This window comes from Varroa jacobsoni, unplaced genomic scaffold (assembly GCF_002532875.2).
Source record: "Varroa jacobsoni isolate VJ856 unplaced genomic scaffold, vjacob_1.0 scaffold_1129, whole genome shotgun sequence".
In the NCBI taxonomy this organism is placed as follows: Eukaryota; Metazoa; Arthropoda; class Arachnida; order Mesostigmata; family Varroidae; genus Varroa; species Varroa jacobsoni.
The window spans coordinates 221,178-248,280 of record NW_019214031.1 but is presented as its reverse complement, the minus strand read 5'-3'; the positions used below and the strand labels follow the sequence as shown (position 1 = coordinate 248,280).

General features: G+C 39.2%; 1 long non-coding RNA gene across 1 annotated transcript; it reads left to right on the top strand.

Moving 5' to 3' along the window:
• The first annotated feature begins 399 nt into the window (after positions 1-399).
• Positions 400-24,393, top strand: LOC147752615 (uncharacterized). Its single transcript, XR_015313598.1, has 4 exons — positions 400-1,454; positions 2,242-2,320; positions 23,576-23,757; positions 24,312-24,393. It is a non-coding gene; the product is annotated as an uncharacterized LOC147752615 (long non-coding RNA).
• The last annotated feature ends 2,710 nt before the right edge of the window (positions 24,394-27,103 follow it).

The following is a 27,103-nucleotide window of genomic DNA, read 5'->3' as shown; positions in this document are numbered from 1 at the left end:
TGTGGTAAAAGCCTAACCCAGAATTTCTTTTGTACTCACCTCATTCTCCAGACCTTATTCCGAGGAATTATCAGGTTTTTTCACCAGTGGCAAATGAAATTTATAGCCACACGTTTGACAGTGAATAGAAACTGGAAACCTTGTTGGACGAGTTCTTCCACGTCCGACCTGAAGATAGAATGCCGTGAAGGGTGACAGAAAATATATATGTTCTGTCGTGTAAAGATACAATTTACTTAAATGCTTCAACCTAAACTTTGATACATTAGCGGAAATAAAAACAGAGGATACAATTTTTGCTTCAGTAAAATTGGTTATATTTTAAAGGAAGGAAAATAATCAATATCTAGTTTATGTGCGCGAATTGATTACGACAAAAGAAATTGAGATTTTACGGTATTGATAAATGTAGAGTTCTGTCAATGCGTATTTTTTGACTCATGGACTTTTCAACTTTCGTTTTTGCGCCGCTTTGAGTTGAATAGTCACAGATAGAAAAACGTTACCTTGTCAATCTGTTGTTATCTAAATGACACAATTTTTCACCGCCCTTTTTATCCACTCGTTTATAAAGGTACGTCTTTAGTGTACCGCTGTAATAAGCTCGCTTTTTGCGTGCTGGCTGGAGAATGTAACGGATAGCCATTGTTTTCTACTTGTATGCCATCTTTTTTTGTTTGTCTTCCATTGGTCAGGAATCTCCTCGATTGAAATGGTCGTCCACGAACCGTAGGGATCAGGAGCGTCACTTCTCTGCAAGAAAGAGCGATCTTCAAAAGTGAAGGGTAGACGCGGGTCATTCATCTTCATTGCTGGCGCATTAACCTACGCACACGGACTAAGAAAGGATTTGCCCATTGTTACGCGGTTTTTCGTTGCTTAACGCTTGATGACAAGAAAAAACAGGAAGAAAAGAAGAATACTGCGACCTTAAGTATTGTTGCGATTCATGAACAGACTATTCTTTCTCAATTACTGGAGTACTGAATGATGCGATCATTTTTCCTAACGGGACGAAGACCAAGCCAGAGACACGAGGAGCTAATATAGAGAAGGAAAAGAAAGGACTTTTCGGAGGGGTTGAAGACAAAACACGCTGCTTGTTTATGGGCAATACCGCTCGAGTGCGTAAGGGAAGCAAGTGCACGAGGCGCGTGGAGGGGCGGACTTTAATAATAATATCGGACAGAAAGCAAATATCATGATATACCGGTCAGAAATTTATTATACTTGCAACAGCTCAAAGCCGAACGAATGGACAAAGAAGTAACGTACAGATCGATTGCGTAGAAACAAAAAAAAAAACCATTTACCTAGGACTTCGACTAGAGATTGGCTATAGAGACTACTATAGCTATACGCAGTCTAGACAGGTGCCATACGCGTGAATGTATAGATTAATACCAAAGGGGGCAAGAGCCTATTTAGACCTATGAGAAAAATTAGGATCGCAGGTAAAGCAGAGCTTAAGATCATATGAAAGAAAGAATAAATAGTAGGTACGCTAGTAGTTATCTGTATGCACAAAAGTATGCACGTAAATGGCGAATAATGTTATCATTATATTACAAGGACAGGGTCAACACAGAAGCTACTTCACGTTTACCAGCTTCTAAATCATTTCGTTCTAAACAAGGTTTCAATATCTTTACGCTTCCCAGAGCCAAGCTTTCCAGTCACATATATAGCAGAAACACTTTTTATAAGTTAGCTTTTTACACCAGGAAAAGAATAAAAAAAAAAATTGCCAGCGGGCAATTCGTTTTTGGTGACAAGAAGCGGAAAAGAAGATGCAATATTTACTGAAAAAAAAATTGGCTTAACCGAAGAGGTGTACCAGAACGTATCACTCAGGTGTCATAGTTGTCTCTGCGATTCTATATTCCATCTGCTTACTTGTTGCATTTTTTTCTTGAGTTAATCTGTATACTAGTAAGAGAAATGAAAGCGTGCAAAGACGAACAGGCTGGTAGTAGTGATTCTGTTGTTCTGAACACATTTACCCCACAAATGAAATAGTATCTAATCAATCTAAATATTGCAATTTCTTAAACAATATAGGCGACGAAGTAAGAAAGTGTTGCTTCTAAAGTATTCCAATTTATGATATTATTTAAAGGCAAGTAAAAACATGTTGGTACGACTATGACGGCACTGGGATGTGACCACCCCCCCCCACCCCCCCAAAAAAAAGCCAAATTAAAAAAACAATAAGTAAATTAAGTTATTTGTTTTTTTCAGAGTGGCACACAACCCGAATCTGCAGGCTTTGGAAAGCCACTGCGGCTATAAAAAAAAAAAAAAAAAAACACCTTTGAAGGTAGTATGTTTGTTTGTTCAACTTTATCCTCTATTTCGTCAAAGATTTGTTTCAATTCAGTTATTTTTTAGCATTAGAGTATGCAATAGTTCATTATTCCAATAACGTGCGTTTGTTCCTAATTGATTGCCCTCCACTATATCACAAGGGTGAATATATATAAAATACCAAATACCCCGGTCAAGCTAAGTGCGATCAATGTTTTCTAGTCGAATCTATTTATATATACTTTTATTGCTGTTACAATTATGTTTGCCCGTAACTGTCTTATGAGCATTACGTCGATGCGTAGGCACTTTAAGTTCCAAGTTTGTTTATGGCTATTTTTACGATGTAGCACAGCGTAGGGCATGGCTTGAAGTAGCCGTTACAAGGATGATACTCTAGCTACAAGTCATACAAAAAAAAAAAGGTCAGTCAATATATAATAATAAAAAGGTAAAAACGATTTTTAAGGCAAAAAACATAGCACTTAGTTAATACATTGCTAACTTCGAATAGTGTGTGCATCTAGAGCGACTGCTACTAAGACAAATGTATTCCAATGTTGGCTGGTCGTAAATAAATAACAGGTACGCAACTACAAGGGTGCATACAGATACATTTCGTTGTATAGAGTACAAAATAAGAACGGATTTATTACTAGCCAAAATAGCGGTATCGGTACTAACCGCTCTATTTTATGGATAGTAAATGGAACATTTTTGGCGACATCTAACAATTGCACATATCGTCCTGATCATTTCTATCCACCGTTTAACATATGCATGATAGGTCTGCTAGCAAACTGTGCTTGACGATGCCGCGTATCTGCTGGATAGAACGGCAATGTTATGAGTTGAAAAGGGATATTTTGGGCTTCAGGTGTGAAACTGTGCTAGGATCGCATCAAACGGCTGAGTTCTGCCAGCGCGAGGTAGATGTATCTCGATTCGAAGATTTTCTTCATAGATCGCTGGCTAAGCTCGATGAGCATATACGTCGCGGAAACCGTTAATCCATTTGCGTCGTTATGAAATCATAGCACACAATTTTCATACGTGTACTTCTGGCATTGTTATTATATACAATTATAGACGCTATTCAAAATCCAAATTGATACATTAGTTAATAAGAAATTATTTTCTTCCAGAGTTTATCACAGCATTATACTTTCTTGGTACAATGCGAATTTTTGTGTGTGTGAAAGCAGCAAATGTCATTCTTTAATAGTTGGAAAGCTAAATACTCTGCCGTGACCTGCGCTAATGTCAAGATCTAGTCAGGTGCAGGGCCTTCGTGGAATGGCATCAGCTTTTTTACTCTACGAGTATTTGAAACCTCTCAACTTAATATGCGTTCTTGTGTACACCTGATAGATACAAACCATTGAAATGACCTTCCTGCATCTGCCGTGTCCTTGTGCAACGATCCTGCCTTGTACTTGATATGCCTTGCTTACCCTGGAACATGTATCGAACACCGAAGTGTTAGCTATCATCCGTCACTCACAGCACTCAGATAACTGAAGACAGGATTGGAGTCACGGACGCTCCGAAAGAACTTGTTTGAGGCACTGGCATTTTTATTTTTTTAAACGACATCTCTGTTTGTGCGTTAAGTTGCTCGCTGATGAAAAAGAACAGCCACACTAGCTAAAATGTATCCTGTATAAAATCAAGCGTGGCTGCTTGTATATACCAACTATTTCAGCATGAAACATGACAAACAATAATCTTATGTTAGAGTAGATATCGGTGGGACATATCAAGGCATTCTTTCCGTGTTCGAGATCCGCTGCTACGATTTGAAATCTGGGACCGTTCGTTCACATATGGTTACTCGGGCCCTCAGTAAAGACTCAGAAAATTCACGTGATTTAGAAATATGGGTTCCCTCCTGGAACTACTGCGGCAGAGGCAGCTCGCCGCAGTCGTGAAGATTCTCCTTCTAGAAATGCCGTAATCAGCTACTTCAAAAGATTCCGAGAAAACAGTTTTGAACTTGAGGTTATGTTTTGCGAACTTAACTAACGAGAAGTATAGAACTGTAGTGGAAGCCTACCATCCTCGAGGTGCGCGGGTGTTAACACTCAAGGTCTTCGTATATAAAATACTATAGTTGTTAATTTAGGGCAAGTTAATGAGGTAAAAAGAGAACTGGACAATTATATGGTGTACAAATTGAGCGGGGATCAAAAGCAAACGTATGAATACGGCCGCTTTTCCCTCACGTTATAACAGTAGTCATTGAACAGTCACTTATGTACCGATAGTTACTGACAGCATCGTTGAATGGATGCAACTTAGTAAAACATATATACAGCTGATAGGACTAAGGGTCTTTGTTTGGTAGCCTAATGCAACTATGATCCAGTAGAGCATCATGAACCTACAAGGTTCGCTCATAACGGCTGAGGCGTACTAAGTAGCTATAATAAGCCATTCCTGTTGCATGACAGCACCCCATTTCATACTACATGAACCATCCTATAGGAAGCATGCGAGAGTTACCCCCCAAGTTAGAAACGTCACCCTTATCATTACTAAATTATTTCAAAATCTTATTAACTTTAAAGCAGCAAAATCATTTCGATCTTAAGATTGTTTCACTGCCCTTCAAGACTTTGTAAACTCCCGTACCGAATGTTGTCAGCAAAATGACAAAGGACGTTAGATCATAATGATAGGTACCTCGATTGAAAATAAAAGAACTACGTATGTGGAAAAAAAATCTAAGACATTAGAGCTCATTGTGCCCCGATTGATTTTAAACGGCCTACCGTAGTGTTTTACAATCGTTGTCTAACGTCAGACGTATCTCGCGCAACCGCGTCACGGAGCCCGAAAGCGGAAATCGGGAGTTTACAGCGTGTGAAAATCGTGCTGCCGCCGATGAAAACTAGATCCTTAATGTTGTTTGTTGAACACTAGGCTTATCACAGGTAACTTAGTTGCAATGTCAAGCCATGTTCAATGTCGTTGGATCAATGAGCGTTCCATTTATTCGCCTTATTGCGTAGGCCACACGACGTCCACAGTAGTCCTTCTCATTTTAGCAGAAACACTGGTATTTTGAAAGTTTGCAAACGGCGTTCATGCAAAGGTCTTTTGCCTGTACTTAAAATGGCAGGCGCAGATGGTTGCGTTTTCTACAGCTGCAAACAATCGACAGCGACGCTAATAAAAACCAGCAGATCTGGTGACGCCAGTCATCTTCTAGTTGACCTACTTTGATCCGTAACTTGAAATGCTTGGCATCAGATAGTGGTTAGACCCTACAGTCTATATTGTTATTTGTACCGAATTATTTTATCAAGTATGTGCTAACCATTAGAGAAGCTTTTTCTAGTGCCTGCTTTGAAAGAACTAATGGAAATAGAAACGGATTTAGTTGAACCTTTTGTGTAAGTAACAATTTTTCACTTAAAATCGTGTTTCTTAACAAAAAAAGTCAAATTATAGTTTTTCGGTCGATACAGCGTTCTTCTGCACCGACTTCGGCCTAATCAATTAGGTCTGTGGGAATGGTGTATTTCGAAAACGTGTTTGTATCCACATTCATATGGCAGATATTGCAAGCGAAAGAAATCTCTCTTTTCGTTTTCATTTAAAGGCGATTTTGCTAAGCAAACCACAAAACAGTAAGGTCTGCTTTTTTTTTTTGGAGAATAAGACGCTATTGCAAGTTAAGGTCAGTCCTTGGCAAAATCCGTACCCGCTTTCGGACCAATGAGAATGCTATGTCTACGTTAGAACTTCGATAGACGCGTGTTCCATGTACGTGATGTAACTCTACCAAACGGCGATCCCGCATACAAAACTTGAAACGCATATGTGCGTGTGCTAATTAAATAAGGCCTCTCGCACTTGATAAATTTATTCAGAAATTACTAGATAGCAAGAACTCGAAGAGTAATGTTAATAACCGTATTACATATAAGAGCAATGATCATTTTTATGGGTAATTTCGTAATGTTTGCTTCCATGAATGCCCCGACATCTTTCTGTGCACTTTGTTTACAAACGAGTAGTTTAGCATTGAATCATTGAAGAATCATTACTCTCAAGATGATCTGCAATCTGGGTCCCATCGCTGCCACTGTACAAATTTTGTACAAGCTAAAAAAATTATCTTACTATTATTGCTTGTGATTCGGCTGCATATCTAACAAGCAGATCCGCTCTCTAACTAGGCAGAAAATTATGCAATTAAGTAAGATATGCGTAAATAATGTTTGGCGCTTCCACTATGGCGTTATGTCCAGACGCTCTATTTCGAAAATCAGCTCTATTTCGAAAATCATTGATATAGGAATCGTTCTATTGCGCATAATTGGTTCTGGAAGTGTTGTTCTGCAGCCTGTAAGTGGTTCTCGACGCCTGTCCTGTCTGCATTGAATACTCACCCAAATGGTAATAGTCACTGTTGTGGCATACTCCTGTCAAACGAGGTTAAAGTTAAACTTCTGTTAAAGTAATCAATGTAATGGTGATCTTGTTGACAAAGCTTGTACTATGTGATAATATAATGCAATAACAATCTAATGAATCAAAGGCACTTTGAGCAAATCATAACGAACGCTTGGAGGTCCCGGAACGTGTGACGTTGTGTCTTCGTAACATCTACAATCGCTGTTCAAATAGAATACCTTGGGAAGACTAGCTGTAAGTTGGCTATGTAAAACTTCTCTCGTCGCACTCTGGCGACCTGTACAGAGGATTCGTGTTATGTTTAAAAGTTTACCTGCTTATTATTATTATAAGTTTAACTCAAATTAGGCTACCATCTGCAGCACCCCGAATCCTGGACACCTTTTTCTCAAAGAGTGAAAACGCCTTTTAATGGAATAGCAGGAACTTTAAAATTTCCAGGCTCAATACTCGATGCCTTTACTGAAACGTCGATTTCTTAGTACTCTCTCTTATATATATATATATATATCTATGTATATATATATATATATGGACGTTAAGATATATATGTATACATATATAAGGAAATGTGAAGCTATAGAGCGCATGCTGTCATTCTAGCAAGTTAACGTTGATTTAAAAAATGGCTTTAGAGCTTTTAGGGTTTTCTTAGGTGAACGCAGATCATAGAGTCGGCACGATTCGCGTTTTTTGATCTAGATTTTTCTTTGATTCAATCTTAAAAGATGTGGCTATTTTAGAAAGCTAAGTATTTTTTGCAATTTATGCTAAAAAACAGAGAAGTAACCGCCTCGTATATTCATTTCGAAACGTTACGATATACATTATACGCTTACTTTGGGGGCTATATGGCCCAGAATAAACAGAGATTATATATGGTCCTGGATTTGTCGATGTACATGACCATTCTGTTAGTGTAGCGTGTCATTTCGGACAAAACAATATAACAACAAAAATGCATCAGATTGCCAATGATTATATCACAATGGATGAATAGAATATTTATAATAGAATAGATCGTGTTGAACCCATGTAGCAATCTGGTTATAGTTCAATGGATTATTGCCATGCTTCCTCATTTCTCGAAAAAAACAGCTCGCACATATAAACGAAGGGCGACAGCAGGACTTTGTGTGAGCTTACAGTAACCGTCTGTGACCCGTGCGAAGCATCGACTTTTACAACCATCTCTATGTACTTGTATATACATAATTTACGCGACAATCTGACTATATAATATATATATACGAATTATATTATATATAATAATTATATATAATATAATTCCATTTTCTTCTATTACGGTAGGTCTTTTTTCAATCGATTGGATTAAACCTGGCGATTGGAAAAAATAAAGCAAAAAGTAATGGTAACATTTATCGTCAATAGCAGTCAAAGTTATTCCAGATTGTCCACAATCGGAAGTTAGTCGATAATAATCAAAGCAAAACAAATGCTTCAAGTGGCATTCGAACGATAACGAAGCCGAAAACTTTATTCCGTTTTAAAAAATATATGTGAATTTTGTGTGGTTTCGTTGACATTTGACGCAGTCGTAATTGGCCACAATTTGCCATAGGGCTTGAAGAGTCAGCTGGAAGATCAGGTAATTTTATTGCCGTCCATTTTATTATAGCAACGTTTCGTACAAGCTATAAGTTGGAAGTAAAAAGACATTTTGCTAGTACGGCATTATAACGTACTCCACTCCAAATCCACTTACAATCTTGCTAGCTCATCTAGTTTGAGTATCTAATATATCGCAAGGAGATGAGCTCGCCGTTATTTCTAATAACTAGCTAAGTGAAAGTTGCTTGATTTCTTACAAAAGTCACTTGTTTGTAGAAATAAGGCATTGATAAATATAATTATAGGTTCTGTCTTTAAGAAGGAAGCTATTCTCTATAGTTAAATCAGATACCGCCTAAGTGTAGTGCGCTGGCAAAATCAATAACTTGAACCCGTGTTTCGCTTAGCGGCCTTTGAAGTGGACTTTCAGATTGATCGAACAACTTTAAAGCGTGACTGACATGAATTCAGGAAGGACGGCTATTTAGACAGTGGCCTAAAGAGCTCCTTTGGAATTTGATAACAATAAGATGACTCGATGAACGTACGAACCAGGGTTGCGTAAGGCCGAAATGGCGTTTATCCTTGGCCAATACCCCACTTAGAAAGTCTTCCTCCACAAACTGATAAATTATCGTCACTGTGTGCGCTCTTCTTCACGTGACGAGTCCAGAATTTAAGTAACATAGGCCAACAACTACTATTGCTCTTACAATTATTATTATCAATATAAAATACAATATATAATTAAATAATAATTAAATAAATATACAATTATAAACGTCGACTTGTTTTGTTAATGCTTGTTAATAAGTGCCTTAACATTTTTCGTCACATTGAGAATATATGGTGTCATCCTGTTACAGAAAGTTCTTTTGGTATCAAGGTATGTTCCAACTTTTTAGGAAAGACACATTGACGCTATAAAAGCTTCAAGTTCTCTCGAAGTCGACGAACACAGCCTGTCAAGCTTGGTCAAGAAATTTTTTTCGGTGTTGGTCAACAACTTTGGTCCTTCCGCAAAAATCCTTCGATACGAAGAAGGATTATAACACGACTGGTACGATTGATTTACGCGTTGGTATGACCATGGAGGGCAGATTCTCGATAAGATATAACTGGACGCCCATGTGACGAAAACCAAAATTGCGTGTGGGCAAGATCCCGCCTTCCAGTTCGAGACATCAGACTTCAAAGATGTCAGGCGCTCCATAGCCATATGCATGTCCTGAACAGCTTATAACTGTATTCAAAGATAGATGACCCAGCCTTCAGCCCAGCATTAACACGTGATGAGCTTACAAGGTAACTCAGACGAGCCGTAAGTAAGGTCCTTGTACGTGCAGCTATAGCTTGTGAGATTTAGATGTGCTCTGACTGGCCATCAGCATGGATACTCCTATCTGGCTAAAATTGTGTCGACAAAGAACATGCGCGATTCACAGCTGAGAAGGCATTCAGAAAGTTACTGGACGTACAAGCCGCCTACGAAATAGCAAGTATCAATACGATACGTAGCGTGCACAGAAAAAGTTGAAAGTACAAGCAGTCGTTATGGCGTAAAGGCTAAGAAGGAGTTTTATGTGTTATGTGAACGACCTGTCCATGTACAGCAAAAATGGAGGAGCGTTTAATGATAGGTTAATTGATTCGTAATCGTAAAAAGTAATCCTCTTTCACGCCCGATCAAATCATATATATATATATATATATATATATGTTGTATGTTTTGTTCCAAATAACTCCTAAGTAGTTCTTTATGCAGAAGAAATAATAACTAGTAATTTTTTACTAAGCGTCCGAGATATAATATGCGAGAATGAAAAAATCAGTTTTTTGTAATGTAACTCTATATAGTGGTGATAATATTTATTACGAGATTAAATTCATATAAACGCCAACTTCCGCCGGCATAGGAATAAGTGGGCGCGTTGAACGTTTTTCAGAAGTACTCGAGCATAACTAATATAAATAGGTGGATATAGGTTTTTAGTTTGATTTGAACTAAGTAAGTAATTATTCGACAAACTATTATGATTATATGTATTGCTCTTTAATCCATAGGTATTAGTGTAAGCAAAAAAAGGGAGACGATGTATATTTTTTTTTCAAACTTCCATGTGCTTCGTTCGCGAATCGATGCCCACCTCAGAGGGATGTTCCCCCCTGCATAAGATCGATATTTTCGCATTTCTGTTTATTAGACGGTTCCGTCTATATTGAAGTCGATACATTATTCTATACTTGCTGAGGGCAGTGCTACGTTGTATCGATAACAGTGAGGTTGTGTGAAAACAAGATCATATATTAATGCGATGGGAAGGCTGCAGGGAATACAATGTTCTTCAGGTGCGCGTTGTGACGACAAGTAGTCAGATGACGTTTCGATTAAGCTAAACAGACAATGTCTTATCCTGCAGAAATGCTATCTTCGTAATAGCTTGACATTTTAACGAAATTTTCCTTTTATTTAATAAGCGGTAGCGAATGTATTGCGCTTTTACATGACACAAGATTTAGGTGTTATATGGAAATCGTTAACCTGTATGGTATTACTGTTTTTTTTTTTGTTATTGAATTGTGTTACCGCAAATTCTTTGCTTAGCCTGAATGGCATTCTTCATTTGCTTGTACTGATTCGCGTTTCTTAACATTCAATTGGTTATTAATTGTTTTGTATTTTTGAACTTAGCTGCATTACCATTATTCTCTAAGAATTACTACAATTCTGTTTCATTTTATGTAGTAGATAAAATTTTGTATTGATTTTTTATTAATACCTTTATTTTACTGACTTATTTTGAAGCTTGTCTTGTTTTCTATAGAATTTTCTTACTTTTTATGTTTGTTATTAGTTACTTAATTTCCTTAATTTCCCAAGAGCGTGATATTAAAATAATTATATAAGGGATAATAATAGTTTTTCAGGCTAATATTAAAACTATAACGAATGAAAGTTCCTCGAATCTAGAGTTCTAGTAAAATTATTATGCCCCTTAGGAATAGTGTTTTTGTTAAGAATCTTAGAAAGATAACGTTGTCATATTCAGTTATAAAAATAATTGCGAATTTAGCCTTGCTGTTTAATATTAAACTCTGAAACTAATCTTGATTCTCGTTCGGTTAGTTCGAAAGGAGTTCAACTTTAGAGAGAATAACTTTATATCGCGGCTTTTTTTCCAGTCGAATTTACGCGAGTCAAATCGGCCTTGCTTTCGTGGGCTGAGCCGACCCTAATTCGCGTATCTACTATAGGCCTTTTTTATCGATTTATGCTACATCGTATGTGTAAGAGCACAAAGAAACATTTAGCGGAAAGAAAATTACATATCTACATTTGTTGCTTGTGTTCAGCATGTAAGTATTCTAAAACGATGCTATATTTAGAAAAGTGTTTACGGAACCCCAATAAATTATCCCGACGATCGAACGTTTGAGCAGCGCAACGCCTCACAAGAGAAGACGTATCGACGTTTATTATACACACGTTTTATTCACCGACTTCTCGTTCAGGGTGTAGCGGTAACGAACTCCTATAGAAAACATCACCCACGTATGAACAGCTTTAAAGATGAGCCTTCCTTATTTCTATCTGACCTGAGGTTTATCGTTTTTATATATATCCGGTTCTCTGCTCATGCAAGAGTCTCTTTTCGGTCTGAATGTGTAATCGTGAACACCCTCGCTCAAGCCCCACCTACTACGGTATCAGACCCGGCAGTACCCCGAAACCTTAGATTTAGTTGAAGCGAGTGAGTGAATTGGCTTGCAGAATGTGCAAACAGATACAAACGACTTCCCTGAATTCCGTTAGAGGACTATGGTGTCAAACTTACGTTACGTAGATTAAGGTGACTTTCACAATTACAAATGGGTATCGTTCCTTCGTGCTGAATCAACAGTAAAAACTATTGAAGAACATTCTGGTCAAATAACGTATTATCTTCGAAATGTAATAGAACGTTGTATGTGACCTGTAAGACAAAGGTGCTGCGTGTACAGTATGCCATTGACCGAAATGTTTTCCGAAGCGTCTGGGTACATGCGCGTTTAAGTTGAAGCCAATAAATTTTTCGTCGTTCATGCCTTACCGTATGATTGCTTTGGGAAGGATTGTAACTTATCTGAAAGAGAAGTAGGTGCAGTCAACCTCAACAGCAGGTAACGAAATGATCGACTTCTCCAGATTTTCACCCAGCCTACCTTCTTTCCCCCTATCAAGGAAAACAGTATTTTTAAAGATAGCATAATTGGACCCACTGACTCGATTTTAAGAAAAGCTTTTCCAAAAAGGCGCCGGTGGCTGTCCGCGCAGCCCTAACCACAAAATATCAAAAGTGTGGTCGCTAAGGCTAACTAATGCACGGATACCGTAAGTGATCCACATGCAGTGTCCGCCGGGACGGAATACCACAAATATATAATATTTGGGAAAAGAAGTACATTTTACGGTACAAAGACTAGCGAAGAAGATTATTCATTATCATTTTTTTTTTGAAAGAATTTTTAGGATTGAAAAGCGGCAAACGATATTCAAACGAAGAATAGAACACTACCAAAGATAATGACACCTCTTTGCTGTAACACTCTTTATCACCGAACATTCTGACATACCGACACAGTTACCGAATTAAGGTGGCAGGAAAACAAACCTCCAATACTGCGGGAAGCAAATCTTTTTTAGATGTGAAAATCAGGAAAAATTAAGCAAATGCGTTCCCAGATGAAAAGTAGTAGATTAGAATCAGTAGCTTAAGGGACACTGATAAACGATTTTCAGCACCACAACTAAGATAGCCAGATCAGCTTCCTGGGGACTAGTCAGCACCAACATCAGACCGCATATGACACTAACACTCGTGGCAGCGAAGCCGAACAGTTACCCTCTTGTTCCACGAGCATCATTGATCGACGATTTCGAGAGCTATGTCTCCGCAGCAATTGTCGCTTATGAGACGCCCTCAGAACGTAGCGGCTTAGAGTTGACCAATGGATTTGTGAGGTGCTACAATATTAATCTTTTCTAAATGGACGTCTTGAAGGTCGATAAAAACCTGGCCGACTTACCCACTTGATTTTCCGGGCTTCTATGTCGTGAGCTGTTCAGCTGAAAAAGTGGCCCGGGAGGTATCAGTAGAAGTATTTGTTTAGAACCACAGAGAAATTGACAGTTCCCCTAGATTAGTTAAAAATAACGTTATTGTATTGCGTGGCTCGCGCATTTGCATCGTAGCAGTTTATGCCTGCCTTACAGAATCAGAGTCAACATAATAATAATTAGTATGACATAGTCGGGGTAATAGAGAACTTCATAGTTGGTGACTTTAAGGTTCACCTATATTGGCCTGAATCAAATCACACATCCGCGCTTTAGGACACGCTTGCAAGCGATAATAGATAACCAATCCAAGTTAAGTATCGAGGTTTTAAGGACATGCTGGAGCATCCGCTATTGGTGTGTTTGCAATGGACATTACCCGAGATAGAGTTTGCTTCCTCTGAAAAAGTAACTTGTCAGAAGAGGACAGATGTATACAATAACGTATGTTGATCACCATAGATCTTCCCGGGCCTCCAGGAACCAACTCCAGCCACGTCACCTATATGCGAATAATCTCCTAACACGAAATCATTAGGGTTCTTAATGCCATCAAGATAGAGAGCTACGCAAAACACTTTACCGGAATCATTTAGTCATCCATACAGCCTGCCACGCCATGCAAAACGTAGGCCATGATTCGATGATCTCTATCTATCGCCTTGCCCTGAAGAGCAGAAAAGACCTTCAGTGGAGTGGAATTCGCGGTTTGCCCTTTGGTCGCGGCCATCAAGACAATTTGCCAAGTCACAAACACGACACAAGGGAACTAATACCTGAAGATGCGGGCAAGTCGACAAAAGCAGAAGCAGAGCGGTAGCCAGACGAACGGCAAACATATGGATCAACCATATGCCCAATAACCTCAGCTGCACTGAGGAATCATTTCACTGATGTGTTCTCGACGAGTGATATGTTCCTTCGAGTAGGTCGTGTCCTGTTTTTATGATGATGAGGAACTCACGGCAGAGCACCTGCAAGCCCTCGGAAACTTGGCAAACAACAAAGCAGCCGGTCCGGCTAAAGCCCACAGAAAACACATCAAGAGCGCCCTCGTTCTTGTCCTTGCTAGATTGTACATTGAGCGTCTACGCGTCGATACCTGCCGGCTTAGGGGAGAGATGCTTCGATGTCGGTGATTCCTAAGAGAAAAGATGAGTCAACTCAGCCATCGTAATGGCGTGGAATCGCTAAGAAAAGCGTTCGCTAGAAGCTGCTTACCGGTGCGCCGACCAGAAAACTATATTCGTTTTTAGGGACCAGGAAAACCATACCAAAAAAAAGAATATGATTTCAGAGAACGCTCGACAGATACAGCATTCAGTGTCTTGATGGCGGGCAATGAAAATAACTCAACGATCCAAGAGTTCCGTATACTCGGTGTTTGTCTATTTAAAAGCCGCATGCAAATTTTAGCGTACGTGGGTGTACTATGGTAAACGCTCATCCTGCTGACTACGACCCTACAAGAGAATTATGTGAGCATTAATAACGGAATGATAAAGTTGCCCCTTCTTTCTCAAACAATGGCCTGGCCCGATGTGATAATCTGATACCTGATACCCTGTTTCTTGCCGAATCTTCCCTTTCGGTATGTTGGCAGACTCCCGTATCTGAAACTGTTCATCTCTTTCAATGGTCACAGCTTAACCTCACACGTCACCGAAAAATGCAGAAAGCCTTTTCTGTAATCAGGCTCCAACTCGCCTTTCCATCATTCTGTGCTCACTAAATTCCCGCGTAGCGTCGGTAGCGGCTCATGGGTAAATACAATTTGGGAAAACCCTATAGGAAAGAGCTTCCAACTAATAAACCGGGTGAAGCCCTCTTTCTTGAAGTGTGGTCTGGGCCTGCATCGTATGAGACGAAAACGACTAATTTACCTCGTTTTCGACGTCCCGCTGTTCATCGACGATACGAGTTCTCATTTCCGACCCTTAGCAACCGACGCCTTCTCCAGACGTCTTAGTAGGAGGGAACAGAACAAAACGATGCATTTTTCAGCACGAGAGCGATGACAAACTGGATGCAACCGGAGCGGACAAAATGTCATGTAATAACCCGTTTCAAAATCCATGGCTTTCATCACAAATTATGTACGAACTGGCATCTCTATGCACCAAGTAAGGGGTGTATTTGTAACAGATGCGGAATAAATCTACGATAAATACCCTAGAGGCAGCTGTCCCGTGGTGTCCCCGCTCGCGAGCTTGGCATATCAATGGTACCGCAGGCTAAGCAATTAATTGTGAATCTTTAATTCTTTTGAACTTTCTAACCCTATAATTGCTAAAGAAGAGGACTGTGCGAATGTTACTGTTTCTATAAAATGATGTATATCATAGAATGACTACTGTTATGTATTTTTATCTAAACGTGACGTTGAATATACAGCATCAGAAAGGAATAAACATTGTATATAGCTTGTCTCTTCCAATCTCCGAACTCCACGGAGTATTTCAGCGCAATGAACATGGGATACTCAGCCGGAATGCGGTTTCGAACCGTGGATTATGTTAAAAACTCCATCATGGTAATTACCGTACGTTGCACTGCAAAAACCAAATAGTTTGATTTTTACCTACGAAGTAAATACATTGAAATGACTGAACCGAATGAGCCGCTAACTTTGAGTGATAATGTAGAGCAGTAATACCATTTTATTCTGTACTATTTTATATTTCAAATAGAAAAAAAAACGACTTCCTATTTCAGAACCGCCGCCCAGATCTATTGTAATAGACGTTACTTAGTCTGCATTCAATATTATGATTGTCTAAAGAAACGACAGTGACGATTTTCTTACGAAAATCTGTGTGAGTTTACCAAAATTTGTATTTATGCAAAAGTGCATGTTTAGGTGAAATGAAGTTTTCACGTATTCAGGCCTCGCTTGACGGAGAAACCGTTCGATGAAAACAATATGGATGGAAAAAATTTGCTTAATGCTAAAAATGTAGTAGAAAAAATACGCTTTTAATTTAAATATAAAGAGATCGGTGTGCTTCACCACGTCACAGTTTCGGTGGCAGGTTCCGATGTTACTGGTTACTCAAACGCAAAAAGAAGTAAGCCATTACACCATAGAAAGAAGCCTTTCTTCTGGTTTTCATATGCGTATTACCTTAATTTAGGTTTATTAAGACTCACTGTTATTGCACTAACAAAAAATGTTAATCAAAGCACATATGATAATAAAAGTTGTTCACATTAACAAGAGTTATATATTTCGAGTGCTTAAATTAACGCAGGGCAAAATTTACGGGCAATTCTCTTCGAAACAATATTTTGGTGTGACTTCTTTTCTCGAACCACTGTTGACACCTCTTCGTTACGGAAAGCGTTAAAAAAAAAACAGTTATTATTACTTTAGCTGGATAGCTAAACATGTATATGGTGTGGCATCGTCAAGGTGGCAAATGATGCCCCTTCTGTCCCGGCCGATTCCTTTCAGCGGCTGATTCTAACTTTATAGAGGTTTGAATCAATTATTTTTCAAGCCGCCACCATTTCATAATAAACAATTCCTTTTCAATCTCAGTACCACATATTACATCACTTTCTTTAACAGAAGCCCGGGCTTTGCCTCATATTTTCGTCGTGTGCTTTTTCGTATAGCTCCGAAGATAGAAATAAGATCGGGTGGGTTCTGTTCCAAAAAAAAAAAAAAAATTCGTATGGGACACAGATATCAAATACGATTTCGCAGATGATAGTTTCCAAATGACACCAATACGGACCTGAGGTGATTCAGAGAACTTGAAGCTAAAAAAATCGCAAATACTTTTTTATATGTTTTTACCATTTCTAAATATCTCATACAACATATACCGAACTGCTTTATGCCAGCATAATTAAGGTATATATATATATACGTATTATAAAAAGACTAGCTCTATTTAAACGTATTCGTACGATGGCGCAGTGGGCAGCATGTTTGCTTATTAAGCTTGTTAGGAGCCAGCTTGAGAAACAGTGCCCAAAATACTCAACTACCTACGAAGATAAAGCAAAAAAACGTATCAACACCTCATTTGGAAGCAACTCTTCGATACTGCGCTCGTTCCCTTCAAAGCGGTAACTAAACTTAAACACAATATAGAAGCTAACACTTGAGCGATCGTTAGTTAAGAGCGTGTGAAAAGCCTGCACGAACGGTTAGTGACGCTGATCCAAGTTAAGCTCGAATTTATATAGCTAGAGGTATACTATTATTCTAAAATTTATTACAACTTTTATACCTCTAGCTCAGCTGCCTACGGGAATTAAAAATTGTGTTTTTAGAGACCCAGAGACCCTCTGTGAAGGCATAGAGCTAGAGACATTTAGACAGATCTCATCGTATTATTAGTGTACCATCATATGCCCGCAGCGTCCTTTTGCCTGTTGAAGTAATGAAAAATTGCCGTTGCTATTAGGAGGATTATAGAGCTTGAAGTCATTAGCAGAAAGCTTGCAGCGTAAATCGCTGCAGCTGGAAAAGGTCTTTGTATTAATGAGAAACAGAAGGACAGGGTCCTTGGGGCACACCCGAAAGGCATGCTCTTTTAGAGCCAACGGTACTATTACTTCACGTGTAAAACCTACGACACCCAAAAAAAAGGTGTCATTCTACTATACGAAGCACTGGTTAATTCCCAACAACGAAAAGTCTCGTTTGGTTGAACTAGAATATATATACGGAGATAGATAGATTTTTCTTTATGATATATTTAGGCTGCATTTTATTCGATATTTCAATATTCTATTCAGCTTATAGTTGCGAGTATGATAAGTCTATTGCATAGAGGTAATGTGGTACGTATGTTCTACAGCTCACTATCTTTGGGTTTATTCTGTCTTATGAAGGGCTTAGTGGTTTTAATTGAATCCTTATAAACTGAAATGTCAAGAAGGTATTATGGAAAAGTTTTTCTGCTGAAGTCAGTGCAGGCTATTTTACATTTTTTTACTATTACGTATTTGTAATTAGCTTCGTCTATCTGTTATAGATTACAGCACAAGCGTCTTCTTAGCCAACTAAAAGATATTACTTCAACATAGATGGGGTAGGTACGCCATGAAAAACCTAATTGATAATATCTCCATAAATCGAAATGAGATGCCTGAAAAGCCGAGGTTATATCCATCACAAATTTCGTGTCCGCTAGGATAATGTCTTAAACGTTTACCAGTAAAAAATGTAAAAAATTTCAAAATGTACAAGGAACCCAGTAATATGTAATGATACATAGATCCTATAACACTTGAATTGTTCATAAAATAAATAAAATATATAATATAAAAGAGCTATTAATTTCCGCGGATCTGATAATTAATCCAGATCATATTTATCTCATGTTTTTATAAGATAACAATGTAATATCCGGTTGTGTCTCCGCGACACTTGGCCTAGTATATTACGCCCAGAACGACCTCTTGAAACCCGCTCAAGGACCATCTCAAACAGTACGAAATTTTCTGGCTAACCCTGCGTCTTTTGACATCATCATTCACGATAGTCTCTTGGGAATGCTCCCGGAGCTTCTATATATAAGAAGCCCCGGCCCGACACAATAGACATTTCCAATGCCGCAGGAAAAGACAACGGTTAGACGACGATATCAGAGTAGCCAACATGACGCGAAAGAGTGAATTGTACGAAAATAAATTTATATTAAAAGTCTGCATCGGCCTGTTACAGTAAGGTGTTTATACAAGCAAATTTAGATCCAGAATGTCCGCGTGAAACAATGTTTATTAAATGATTTTTATTTGATTACGAAGAGATACAAAGATACATCTCCAGAGCCGAGTAACTTCAGCTGATAAAGAGCGAGTACCATGCTAATTAATTTGATACTAGTAACAGGCACAAAAGTTGTTTGCGCGCATTGCGAGTTATTAGTATTTGATAAAAAAAAAAAAAAAAAAAAGTCGGAATAGTACCAGTTTACAGTGTGGTTGGGTACAGAGATCAGGCTTAGCGTATTTCAATATATGGTGCGAAATATCAACGCGACCTGAGAACCTCTACAGAAACGTCCTAGAGTAAGAAATTATGGACTTTACGCTGTTGTCGCGTGCTAGAGATTTGCTCACAACTGCAGTAAATGGGTTGAAAAAGCATCTCGCTAAACGTTTATATAGAGGAGCTCGTTTAGCTGTTGTTATTCTCAGACGAACTTGCTCGAAGGCTCGGTTCATGGATAAAGCTGATGTTTCTTCAGTCTTAAAGAATTCTGTGGACATCGGCTGTGAATAGACTGAAACTATGTGATTTTTTTTACAACGTCAACCAGTATGCTGGTAGTTCGTTTCCGAAATACACAAACTCTGTCTCGGTATTATATATAGGAGAAAAACATGTCGGTTTCTCAGTTACGTGTGCAATCGGCCCAGAGAAGAACCCGTCATATTACTCGCTGAGCTATTGGTAGCGTCTACGGCATTATCATTGCACTTCATAATAAAATGAAGACTAAGAATAGTAGTAGCATGTTTTCGACTTAGTTGTACATTACATAAAGCGCACACTAAACGTTTCCAAGGCCAATAAATATTTTTATTGAATTTTGTTATGCAATTGTGTTGTCTATTTGATAAAATAAAGCTGCAAAAAACTGTTCACAGCGCCTATTTTTACCGACTCACTTCACGATAAAGATGAATCATAAGAGCGATGTAGTTTTTTTTTTTTCTAGAATAACTCAATTTTGTCATAAATATATTGAAGCCTTATGTCCGTGCCCGAGAGTCCAGTGCGTTAATATCTTTCAAATCCGCAATGTCTTCAAAGAGGATAAGCAATGTTTTGTTGGCAATCTGTACGAAAGCAGCGAAACAAATCACGGATTCTTGAGTGTTTAACGTTAAATAGGCTTTTTTCATCAGTCGTCACGACCTGGAGATATGACAACAAACAGAGAAAATATACAGTACTTGAAAAACTGCTGAGTACTTACTTTATGGATCGCTGTCTTTTTGGGAAAACAGTGATCCAGAAATAGGTAATATGCGTAACGAGTCATACATTTAAAATGAAAACAAGGCTTAGAAAAATAGCTATAATCCGTACTGTTGCTGAAGACCCTGGCAGCTTGGGGTTTTTTTTATGGGTTAAAAACTCTATGCTCATCAAATCTATGCTATTATGACAGAGTTTCATTATATTAGGCAAAAAACACGTTTATTAGCTATAAAGGGGAGAAGAAAAAAATTAAGGGCCCTCTAAAGGGCCTATTGTTAGGAAAGTTAGTTCCTCTGTAAAGTCATTGGAAATGTACTATCAAAGGCAGCAATATATGTCATTATACAAATAACGTACATGAGTGCTTCGACGGGACCATAAGCTCGTCCCAAGAAGCGCCTATACATTTTTGAGAGCGCCGTAAATACGGATGCGTAGGACGTATTTCAGGTGTTGCTTTCAAACTTAAAGAATTATCACGTTAATAATGGATAGTCATGCAACGCGAGATGTATGCCGTTAGTGCTGGTCATAACAAATGCGATTTTTGCTCCTCTAATGATGTTGGCCTAACTCGAATTGGTGCGGGGTCGACAAAACAGCTCCATAGTCCTTTTATGAAACTTGTGACGGTTAACTATGGCCTTTAAAAAGGCAATAGGACAAACTCGTTCACAGCGACCCCGCTAAAAAGGAGCGAGTGGTGATTCGCCGCCAACTCACACACATAATCGAAACGTGCTGTATCAAGATAGAGGCATATGACGAATTCATCCTTTAATCCGTAGTCACCTTCGCACGTTCCATTACGAAAAGGGACGAGACGGTCATCACAAACCGAAATGTGTAGCCGCTCCCGCGCATCGACAGTGCTGGTCCTGGTATTCGCTAATTAAGTGTCCTGGATCTAATCAGCGAGCACTGACAGATTAGCGTGAGCCCAGGCTGTCAGGAAAAACGGCGTCCTTAACGGAAGGGGTAGTCCACTAGGTTAGGGGCACGCCATTCGGTCTAACCAGTGATTTGGGGGAAGTCCTGATATACCATATGTTTTCCGTCTACCTTAACAATGTCATATTTTGCACGCTAGATTTCGACACCCGCATGACGTACTTGCAAAATGCGCTCGGGGTCATGTACTTTGTTAGCCTATAATTAAAAATAAAGAAATTCACTTTTTTGTCATAGACGGTGAGATATCTAAGCCGTAAGGCCACGTCAGATGCTCGGACGAGCTGAGTAGTATTTGAAGACGAGCTTTTAGATGGACGTCAACAGCATTGAGTTAGAGCCTGTGCTAGACTAGGTAGTAATAGGTTACAAGTGAGCCATCGTATACACTTGCTTTAGTATCACTGATGCGAAGGCTGAATGTTTTTTCTCTGAGACTGAGTACTTAGTTTTTATGTGAACTGTCAAACTGTTCTAATCGTATTTGCATGGGTGCCGTTTTAAAGTAGCCACCGACAGTATTGTACTGAAGTGCCTAAAAGCGGGAGCAAACCTCGGTCCAATCGAGTCGACAGCAACGCGGGCGCTCTGTCTCCGCTGACCGTACCGTTGATACGGAGCAGTGACATCAATTTAAATGACGTTCGGAAGGTGCAAAGGAGAGATCCTGTGCATGGAAGTTTCCAGGATAGAAACGGCGTAGCGCCCGCATCTCTACGTACATAATTAATGACAATCTGCCATACAGAGTCGTGGGGGAAAGGTGATGTTGCTTGACATGTTTTCCTGTCCCAAACGAAAGAAGCCATCAACTTGTGTCTCTCGGGAAAGACGGCTGGGCACGTTAATCTCCGAATGACGTTGAAGACGCTAAACGAGTTAAAGCAGGGGACGTGGAAGATAGTGGCCCGGTATGAGGTCTGTCAGTGTCAGACTCAGGAATCAGCGACACGCTGCACAAGGTGTTGGCAGTAGAACGTTTCTTCAAAAATATAAGCCTAGACTCCATGGATTTTTCTTGAAGTCTTTGACAATGGCAAACCACGTTGTTTGCCTCGTCCAGCTCGTGGCGGTTCGAACGACGACACCTTCTACTGAGTTCCGGGTGCTAGAAGCTTTGCAGTACCCCCTTGGGAGTTTCGGTGCGATCGAGGCGAACTGGTGACCTGTTTCACATTGCGGTAGGCGACAAGCTGCCTCACACAAACCAGCACATTCGGACAGCTGTCGCGTATCCGTAATGCAACAGTCTGATGGAACGTATGATTTGGATGCTCATAGATAAGTTACACTTTCCAGTTGGAGAAGGCCGCAGTCCGCTTCAGTAGCTGCTACCTTGAGTGGGCAAGATTCCTTCTAAACAACTTTTTGGCTGCTGGGTGCTGCCCCGAGAGCCCTCAAATGAGGGACGCAGGGAACCGAGATGATGCTGAATTTTGCTAAAAGAGGCCGTAACAGATTAAAATACGGTTTTAGTAAAAGAAGTCTACCCTCCAGAGTTTGGGGATACCAGGAGGATGCTAGTCAAAGCCAGTTGGACGATGCCAATCTTGTGCAAAAAGTAGTAATCTTACTACTACGAGCTTTTTTTACTGTCATAAACAGACAAGTGCCACATAACCACAAGATTCTTCGGCCTCGGGGATGTCAGATGACCGTAAATGTGAAAGATACACATACAGTCATCTATCGGCAAACGAATGCAGACATGCGCGCAGCAAATATTAAAAATATCGTGATTCTTAAGCAAATGCGATTCAGATTAGGGCAAAAAGGGCTGTCCCGTGCCGATGTGATTGAATCGTATATATATGCAGAATGGAACTAAATTGAATCCAGGGGCAAATATTTCAACGAACTTTTCTGCGTGTACTAAAAGTCTCATTACTGCACACCACAATCGTAACTTCGATTCAAGACGAGCTAGTCATCTTTCAAATGCTCTTTTGCTTAAAATATCCCTTGTCAAGCCATTTTGGTATAACCTAGTTAAGTTGTCGCTCAAACACGTTACGTTTCAATGGAGTAAAATTCCGAGCTGGTAGCTAACCAAAGGTTTCTAAAATACAAAACCTCATTTGAGTTTACGCGGACGCTTCATGTGGTAATTAATAGTCTCCTCTTTAAAATGGTCGATAAGATCTGTGTTAACAATCATAATGTATCAGAAATGGTGTTTTGTTTCACTGTGATAAATTTTCGAATATTTCAAATATGAATTCTATCGGGCATTTTTTAATTTGCCTCACGAACGTTTTCGTTAAATTTTTCAGATGCCGCATTGGAACTGGCAATAACGTAGACTATCGATTTTGGGAAAAAAACAGGAAGTTTCCAGTATTGATGAGGATTCATTAGGGGGCGAGAATCCTTTAAACATACCTTACATGATGACATTTCAGGCCGCTGGTAGGCCGCTCTCGAAAGCGTCGTTTCTGATCCAACGATCGACGGGGTGAGTGTAAATAGCCCATAAATGTATACCGCAGCCAATACTGCCGTTCAACTTTGCCGGCAATCGCCAGTACAGAATTCTATTCCTATAGTTATAGGTTGTTCTTTTATAGACCTTGTTAATGGCCAACTCGTAGCGATCTTATGTCTTATCAGTGTGATACTTCATTTGTATCCAATGTCGAGTAAAGCTAAACTTCAACACGATAGATCGCCTTCTTTGCGTACGTACTTACCAGTTTGTCACCATTGTTTTATATCATATATGATGTACAGATTAAGACAATTATAGCTATCGATAGAATACGCAGTGTTATATGCTAAAAAAAAAACAGGTCATGCTAAATTTGCTCCGGACCGCTAAAATTAGCTAATTGACACTGTGTAAAATAATGAAACGTGGACGTATTTCAAATGAGAAGGCAGCGACCCTGTAGGAACTGCGGACCAATGGAGTTTGGGCAAGTCTGTCAGCCTTTATGCGATTACTGTGTAAAGTATGTGTCGTAGAAGGACGTTCGAAAGAAACCGCTGCCGAACGTTTTTCTCTTGCAGGCAAATAACAGTCCATCCTCGTTCCATCTGCAGACCCACGGTGAGCGTAAATTTGAGCACGAGACGAGTCGGCAAACCCTCACGGTGTCAATATATCTGACAGCCAAATGTTTCAGTTTAATTAATTACTTTTTATCTGTTTTTCGATTAGAATAATTGCTAAGCGATACTTAAGTACGCTTACTACAGCCTACTTGGGGAGGAAATCAATGACCCATTGCCTTCTAGGCCAGTATAGGGGATAGGGAATTTTATATAATTATAGGTAGTGAAAATCAATCATTGTGTTTAATCATGTCCATAGCACTATACACACATCGCTCAGTTGAGTGAATAGCATACCCGTGTACGTAATTGTATTGACAAGAAAATAAAGGACACGGTGTTTTAAATACTTTTTTAAACAGCGGCATACCTAAAAAATGAAGTTGTTGTACTGCAACATTTTCAAACCTGAATCATAGGCTTATTTTATGACCTTTGTATTAAAATGATGATTACTATGGATGATTAACCGAATCGCCCGTATTTGAATCTTCATTACACAAGATTATTTCGATATTAGGGGCTTTTGTTAGTGGGATCGTTCAATTAAGGAAAAGTGGACGAGCCCTCTCAAATAAGTTCCGTATCGCACAATGTATGATTGATTTACGGTGCTGCGAAGGTAGTGAACATATTGTGGACGTTAGCTCGGCTAAACGCATTACGCCTTCCCAACAGCTAAAAGAGTCGCATGTAAACAGAGGGAAACTTCTTAATTTACAGACCTCGTAGTTGCATTCAGCGGCATTCACGCTGCGAAACGAAAAGGTCCACCTTGTCCACAGAATACATGTGACCTTCGTGGGTGCATATGTGAATCAGACTAGAAATTATGCCAGTAACGCATTTGATAGCAAAGCTTAACGTGATAACGCAGGTCTGAGTAGCAGACGAACCTAGACAGACAGTATCGCTAGCGACTAATGTCTTGACAGGTCTTATTAAAGTAAACGGTGACACTTTTCTCGGAATAGCTATACTACACGTACTAATTTTCGATTGAAAACAGAGGTAACCTACGGCTGTGTAGCGTATGTTTTATATGTGAGGTATCAACATTGCGATGAGCTACGCCACACAGTATGAAACCTTACACGCCGCCCTGGTCATCTCGTAGCTCGATATTTTTGCAGGAACTTGAAGCATTTCTATGATATTATCTTTAGAAATACGTGTTTTCTGTAAACTCATTTCGATTAATTGTATGAGGACATTTTTTATCATAAGAAAAGCATGTTCTTCACTAAGTTTTGATATTTGGTTTCAAAATTTCTTCAATGTCAACGGTCATTTTTTCATTGTCCATATATAAGTAGCTAGTATTATAATTATTAACAAAATACTAGTTTGCAGTATCTGATTTACCTCAAACAAATAGAGTTTTCGTTGCAAAACCGTACGTTTTTAAAAAATAGACTAGCAAGATTGATTCTCTCAGCTCAAGATATTGCGAACGTAAATGGCGTTATATGCGGCAGCGTGCGTATCTAATACGATTAATGACTAGTTACAGTAAACAGCGTTCATTACTACATAATTGGATATCGCTGAGGCTCCTAACAGACTCTCTTTGTGGAAACCCTTTGTGAATGCTACGTTGGCTTCGTCCTACGAGCACGAAACTTACATAGTATGTTATCGGAGCCGTTCAGTTTTATTAATTCGTAATTGTTTTTTTAATTGTGGCGCTGAAGTTTTCACGCGCCTTCAGGCAAACTGCTAGATAGAACTAGTTGACTTTATAAACCAGTGTGATCTAAATGAAAACACAGAAAGCCATCAATGCGGTACGTTCTTCAGTAGAGTTCCTGGGAGAAACCGATAAGAACACATTGTAACATGCACTTTTAATTGTCTAGAAGAACGGAAAAATCGTTAGGTTACGGTAAATCATTGAGCCTTGAGAAGTGCACTATATATATACATATATATATTAATTCTATAACGAAATAAAACAATGTTGAGCTGGATGTAACGGTATCGACCCGCCAGCTGTTGCGAGCTTTCTAAACTTTAACGGCTTACTACGAGTACGGCCGGGCTATCCAAGCGAGACATTCAATAAGTAGCCATTTAGTCATATTTGACATTTTAGCCGAAAGAACATGTTAATTAAAAGGTGGTAATTAACTCCTTTTACATTGTTCTCATTCGAAATAGTCTTTTCCCTCCTATTTATCAAACGCTTCTAATGTGCTTGTAATTTATGACAATAGCGTTAGAGTCTTCTAATTGCGTCGTAGGTGTGCTGAATTTTTTTTTTCGGCTCGTATACGCATTTTCAGGTTGCGTGGTATGTCGACTACACAATGTTCACGCGCGATTTTTGCTGGCATAAATATGGTCGCTCAGTCCGTTCGGGGCTTGCTTATCACTGAACATATAAGTATATGGTCTGTGACTAAATTATAGATACTTTATCATAATAAATATAACGTGATAAATTATAGATATTGAATTCATCGTAATTAAACGAACGGATCTCACAAGGGAAGCAGTGCTGTCACTCATACGAGCAAGCACAAGCCAAAAGTTTCTACTCAAGTCTTAAAAAGTTTAAGCCGGCATTTTTCATTCTAGTTACAAACGCGCCATATTTAAAAAGGCAACCCAATATTTGCGAAGCGTTTTCAAACGCCTTACTAGCTGAAACTGTTCAATCCGAAAAGGCGCACCACAGTCATTTCTTTTCGACGAAATCAGGAAATGTACAGATCCAAAGGCTTCAAGAGCCTTCGTCTCCGTAG